The following is a 7,090-nucleotide window of genomic DNA, read 5'->3' as shown; positions in this document are numbered from 1 at the left end:
CTGTGAAGATCTGCTCTCCAACCTCGACGGCAGCTCTCCCTCTGTCCACATCTACCTTGACCTTGCCTCTACGTTCTACATGGCCAACCACGCCACCCTGATCAACCGACTGCATGTGAACCTGGGCATCATGGATCAGACCCTAGCGTGGCTGACATCCTTCCTCCTGGATCGTCCCTCCCAGGTCCAACTTGGGTCCTTTCTCTCCACCACCTCTCTCTCCACATGTGATGTCCCACAGGATGCTATCCTCTCACCCTAGCTCTTCAATGTCTATCTGGCCACTTTGGCCCACCTGATCTCCACCTTCTCTTCTAACTTTCAGTGATATCCGGATGAAACTCAGTTCTCTTTCAGGCTTACCTCAGCTTCCTCTCCTCCCTCGGTCATTCCTGACTGTCTACCCGCGATTCAGGATTGGTGCACCTCCAACGATCTTTGCTTTATTGCCAGTAAGACGGCGATCCTTCTCATTGATACCCCTGCTCCCACTTTCCCTCTCTCACTCTGCCCGCCATCCTTGGGCCCTCTACCCACGCCTTCCTGTGAGGTAAAAAACCTTGGCGTCATTTTCGACTCCACTCTCTCCTTCTCTCCTCACGTCTCGGACCTTGACAAAAAGGGCCACTTCCAGCTACACCTCGTCAAAGGTATTCTACCTTTTCTCACTTTCCCCCAGAAGCTTACTGTCTCCAGATCCCTGGTTCTCTCCAGGCTGGACTACTGCAACAGCCTCTTTCTCAATCTGCCTATCTCTATTCTTCGCCCCCTACAACTAATCCAGAACAGGATTGCAAGACTGATCCTTGACCTCAAGCCCAGGGACGTATCTCTCCAGCCCTGAAATCTTTACACTGGCTCCCGGTGACTGCAAGGATCAAGTTCAAGACCCTCTGCATCGTCAGGGCTTTCTGGGGCTGGAGCCCACACTACATCGACTCTCTCTTCTGAAATACCTTCCTTCTAAAACCCTTCACTCAGCCACCTCCAACTCTCTGAGGGTCAGCCGCTTCTCCAGGGGGACCATGGACCACAGAAATGGTGTTGGGAAGTTGAGGAGGACCCCTGTCCGCAGCTCTCTCGTATGTCTGCATCCAAGCATTTACATTGCTGCCTCTGTCCCAATAACGATGAGTGTCGGTTCTGGCCAGGTGTCTTTTGCAATTTTTCAAATGGCTGCTAATTCACAACAATTACCAGACTGCTCCAGTGCACTCTGAAATCTGCCATGGATCGTGGATCCTGGAAAACAAACAGCACAACAAAAAGAACAACAATTGAAACTGCATGTTCCACAATGTACCTGGACCCAACGGGCAAGACCCTCCTGGAACAGGAGGAGCGGTCTGGTTAACAAAATGAGAATAGATTAGATTTTCTGCAGTGCAGTGGCTGAAAAGGGAACCATGCACCTACTGCACAAACCCTAAGTTGGCTATAGAGGGCAGTGGGATAGCAGCAGAGGAGCTAGACCCTGGCAGGGAGCTGCCCAGCATTAGGGGAGACCAGGGAACCCCACCAAAATCTTTGCAGGCAAAGACATACTGGATCAGGTGGGGAACAACCAACAAATGCCTCCAGTCACCATATGAGTCCCATGGCAAAGATGGAGGTTGAAAAGGGGTTGAGGGTTAGAGGTCTATTTGAAGACTTCCAGGGGATGTCCTGGCCCTCAAGGAGATAGTTTAGACAGAGATTGGCTAAGGGAATCACCTGACTTGAGCAACCAATGGGGACATGGGAGGCTTCTATGCAGGAAAGGGAGGCCTATTAAAAGCAAGCAGGGTCAGTTGAGAATGAGAGTTGTACCGGTGAGGTCGAAGAGAAGGTGTAGGTGAACCAACAGACCATAGAGGGTGTAGAAGCTAGAGGAGGACTTGGAAGATACTTTGGAGTGGTTACAGAGACAGGAGGTAAGATTTTGGGGTGAGAAAGTGGTGTCAATTGGGTGTGAGGGATGGAGTTGCAACGCAGCAATGCAGTTTTGACTGCATCTCTCAGAGGGCGGTCAATTTTACAGAATGGTTGTGGAGCACATTTTACTCTGCATAGAGCACCAGAAGTGCGCTGACATGCATATAATGTTGGTTCCATGGGTGCGGTCATTGTTAGAACATCCTACGTTTTTTGGTGTATGGCTGGAGATTGTGCAGTGAAAGGTCTTGCAGTGTGCCCACTGGGTGCAGTGTTGGAACACTGTCAGTATAGAGGAGGGTCGGTTTGAAGTGAATCTTCTATATTCTTGGATATTCTGGTATCTGTAGCTCCCTGGGAGTAGGCCCAATGTTTTGAAGATTGTGTGGTTTGGTTGCCTGTGACATAATACTTTGTGAATGCAAGTGGGTAGGGGTGGCAGAGGCTGTGGTATATTTGTGGAATCTCCTGTTACATTCTTGCATGCAGCGCTGTGGTATGTTGCTGGGATTGGGTAGAAGTGCTGCTGCCTATGTTACGTTTGTGGATTGTGGTTTCCGGCCACATGTTCGCATGCATGACTCCATTATGTTGTGATGGGTGTGGGCAAGCAGTACACTCTTGTGTGCATGGTGAAAGGCATGATGGATGCCGCTCTGGATGGTTTTGAATGCTGAGATGCAGTCAAAACTGCATTGCTGTGGTGAGTGTGGCCAAGGCCTAGACTATTGGGTGCATGGCCAAAGGCCGTAGGCCGTGGGCCATGCACCCAAAAGCCAAAGCCTGCACCACACAGAGAAAAAGCAGATGCAAAGAGAAAGGCTTTGAGGTTCTTCTGGAACCGGCGATGGTTCTCCTCAAATTTCAGGGAGGCTTTTTGTAGAGGGAGGCCCCAGCCGAAAAAAGACATCTATCACCACCTGGTTGCTTGCAGAAGTGACTGACCCTGAGGGAGTTGGAGGCGGATGAGGGAAGAGCTCGAGCAGGGAGATATATAGGAAGCGAGAGTTGAAGGTATTGAGGTCCCAGGGCCCAGAAGGCCTTGTGCATAATGCAGAGGGTTTTCATCTTATTCCTCCCAGCTACAGGGAGCTATTCCAGACATTTCAGTGCAGGAGAGATACCATCCCTGGGCTTGAGGCCAAGGCCAAGTTGCGCAGTCCTCTTCTGGATGAGTTACAGAGAGCGGAGAGTAGAAGCGGGCAGATTTAAAAAGAGCCTGTTTCAATAGTCCAGCCTAGACAGAAGCACAGACAGTGACCTTTTGGGAACTTGCTTTAGGTTGGTAAGATACATGCAGTGTTGCTTTAGGTGGCATATTTTTACGATTTATGTAGGAGATTGGTTAGTGGGGGAAATAATTTGTAGCATTGTAAGAAGGAAAGCAGAGAGATCCAGTTTTGATATTGCAATGTATGATATGGGTGAATGAAAACATTGCAAGCACCTACCATTTGAAGTGCCACTTGATGGTAGATAGGGAAAAAAACAGTATGCTTTTAAAGAACGTAATGGATCCTCAGTGGCAGATACGGTGCGCAGAGGCACTTATTACACAGTTGTAAACATACTGCAGAAAAAGTTTTCATACCTCCATTTTGTGGTGATGGGTACTCATGTGGATGCACAAATCTTGCAATCTTTTACTGAACTTTCTACTGGACGTGCTTTCGAATGACAGGGAACTTGCAGGCTGAACTTGTAACGGTACATATGAAGTGTTGTGCAAAACTGCCAGTGTTAGATGCTAACATCTTGGATGGCATTGGTGGATGCGTGTGTGACTATTTACCCGTACCCAATGAGGTAGTGGTGGACAAAAAATAGTTGAAAGGGAAGAAGGACTGCCCCTGCTTTAGTGGGGCGTGGCCCTCGCGGTACTTTGGGAAGCACACGTGCCACATTCAGCGCTTCTCACCATGCTGGCCAAGGGAAATGGGACTGTGGGGATTATCCAATCAGGTACTGTGGGTGTGGTTCACAGGAAGGGGCGGTCATACTGTTGTACATTACTCTGCGTAGTGAGGCTGGCTGACATGGCGAAACGCATTGTATTGACTTTGGGTGATGCCTTTGTGATAGATCTGCACAAGTATGCCCTGGAAAGACACTTTAATGGCAATTTCGGTTTGGAAGGAGTGGGCGCCTTGTGGTGCGCTGTGTATGAGCACAGTTTCGCCGATATGCATGCACTTTGCAAAGACCTGGCCACTTTTGCTACTGTCGATGTTGTCGTCATGCACTACAGCGGTATGCATATGGGTAACGTGGCTTGTTTAGGTTTATTCCGTCGACTGAAGAGGTTGCTGAATATAGCGAAGAGGCTTTTTCCCACTGCCAAGGTGCTTTTCTCATCCATAATACCAAGAAGAGTATGGGACAATGTCCTTGGAAGTTGTTCCGAGCCAGAGGTTGGAAGGTGTCTCATCAACAGAAGCATGTACACTTTTTTGTTCGCTGGTGGGATGTTCTTCTGCAACAATGACCTCATTAGTTGTGGAAATGCTAAGTTTTTCTAAGCATATGGCATTTCGTTGTCACCCATTGGTAATGCTGTTTTGTTTGCCCGTCTACAGGAGGCAGTGAAGAGTTTACTGTAACAATGTGAGCACAAGAAAAAACTAAATCAAATAAAAAACGAAATAAAGTGTTTCACTAGAAGGACCTAAAAAAAATGAAATTTTTTTTTTCTCAGAGCCTACCCCTAAAAATGAACTCCCCTACCCTGGTTGCAATTTATTCCCCCATGGCCGCACGCAACACGAAATCCACATCCGGGGATTTTGAGGATGGCCATGGAAATGGGACTGTGCGGACTGAGGTATTGCGCTATACTGTTTCTGGGTGTGGCGTGTATGCAGAGGACTGCTGTACAGAACTGATACTGTTACATGGAGAGCTCTTCAATGTGATTGGTGGATGCGTGTGGAACCTTCTAACAGTACCCAATGACGGCGTGCTGGAAAGAAGGAAGTGGAAAGGGAAGAAAGAATGTTTCTGCTTTATTGTGGCCAACTCTCGCCATACATGGGGAAACGCACGTGCCACATAGTACTGTATGGGAGGATAGGTCTGTAGGACCCCCTCCCCCACATTGCCCACCTACGTGAGGCTTGTGGCTCGTCAGCGGCCCCCCATGCACCTAGGCCCAGGAGGCAGGATGGCTGCTGATCGACACATAAGGCCACACGACCCATAGTGTAACGTATCATAGACGCCATTTTGAAAACGCCAAGACTCCATTTTAGATGTACTGACCAAAAGCCCAAGCGAAATAGCCTGCATGTGAAAGCTGTAGCTTGGCCTCCGCTAACTGCGCACAGAGAGCCATGCACTTCCCCCGCGCCTCCACTCCATGGCAGATCCGCTGAAGGCCCGTTCTCACGAGCAACCAGACACGAACAAGTATCAGAACAAACACTGTATTGTTTACCTTCCGCAGTACATCACTGCCCTAGAAGTGAGCTGACTTGTAGCCAGGGTCTCGAAAATAACAAGAACCATCCCAATCAAACAAGCCCCGACCCTGCATCTAACGCCCAGCATTTCAAATATATGGTGTCCATGACCTCCCTCCATGAACCCCTGCCCAGATCCCCCAGACGAAGTGCTAACTACACATACCAAACCCCAACGGTTCACAGGGTTGTTTGTAAATGCTAAAATGGGTGTTAGAAAGGGATGAAACTTATGAAGTTATTAAAGCAAGGATGACCCCCGCCCGCCGCAAGACACCATGTGCCCTGAAGGTTTAATAAAAGCTCTCGATAGGCCCCACCTTGTGCTAACTAATGATTGCTGCTAATGTACAAAGGATAAAGTGAAAAGCAATACATGGAATGCTTGTGTATAATGGAGTGAAACACGTTTTGAAAGTGCATGACGGCCCTCAAGGGTGTTGAGCTAGTTTCTGCTATAAACGAAAATGTAAACAAACATATTGCTTCCATGCTCCTGAGTACACAACCCAACCTGACGCTACCTCACGTTTCATATTTGTCTGTCGGTTCTATGAATTATCAGTATGTGTTCAACTAACGTTATTTATCGCATGTGCTACTGCCAACCTCCATTGTTACGAATGAAGAAATATACGAATTTGTAAAAGATAGAAATATATAATCATCCTAATGCTACTGACTTTAGCATCTGTCCCCTCTTAGGGTATATTGTGCAGGCCAGTGAATAGTGAATCGCTTGAAGTTACAAGGCCATCTCCCCCTCCTCCCGCCAAGGCCCGCCAGGGCATGCTGGTGTTCGAAACAGCACAGCCTCGCCTCCCCACATTTCTGCTGGACCCACTTCAAGTATTTACCTCCCCCATGTCAGAGGCCGCCATGGCCTGGCCAAGTGAATTATGTGCTACCTGAGCCTAAATCCTAAATCCCACCGCCTTTGAGGGGCCAGATATGTGCCCTTACTGATCCAATAGAACTCCAGTTCACCCCAAGTTAGTGGGCCATAGAAACAGTTATTCACCCCTGTACTAACATGTCGTAAAACAATCCCTCACCACATCTAACAGAACAGAATGACAAGGCAGCTTACCCTGTTCCCTCTGACAAAACACCTGGACTTATGAGACCGGGTCAGTAGGTCAAGAGTTATTATACACTGATGTATTGGTGAAGCTTCACATTGCATGCTGTCTCTCCTGTCTCCCACTTGATCTTAGATTAACACATTGTAGGATTTGCAGGACAACTGGAAATGTATAAAGTGATGAGTGTGTGTGTGTGTTGCCACAAGGGCAAAGTGTTAGCACAGCCACTAATCATTGACACAGACCGTGTCCGGCCTGGCAGCTCCACCCCGATGAGCCCAGCTGACCCGTCCACCCCACGTTCGCACCACGCAGATGTCCACCAATCCTGGAGCAGCTTGTCGATACATCGCCTATAATTTAGTCAACACCACCCAATCCCTGAGACTATGTGCCCCTATAGCTTACAGGATGCATGATGTATTTTTGTAATAAATATGACTGTGTTTGCTATTGTCAGACAGAGCGCTCTCAGTGTTTGTAGAGTCCTTTGCATGCCCTATGCCAATTTATATAAAACCCTATTACTTCACCCGCACTTGGTCCTGGTCTCATTCCTTCCTGGGATGTGTCCTTTATTGCCTCTCACTGAGCGGTGTTAATGCCTTATAGGGGACGCTTGCTTTCAGTGGT

This window comes from Ambystoma mexicanum, chromosome 1q (genome assembly GCF_040938575.1).
Source record: "Ambystoma mexicanum isolate Mex_15411 chromosome 1q, UKY_AmexF1_1, whole genome shotgun sequence".
Taxonomy (NCBI): domain Eukaryota; kingdom Metazoa; phylum Chordata; class Amphibia; order Caudata; family Ambystomatidae; genus Ambystoma; species Ambystoma mexicanum.
The sequence above is the reverse complement of the archived record's forward strand: the minus strand, read 5'-3'. Positions refer to the sequence as shown.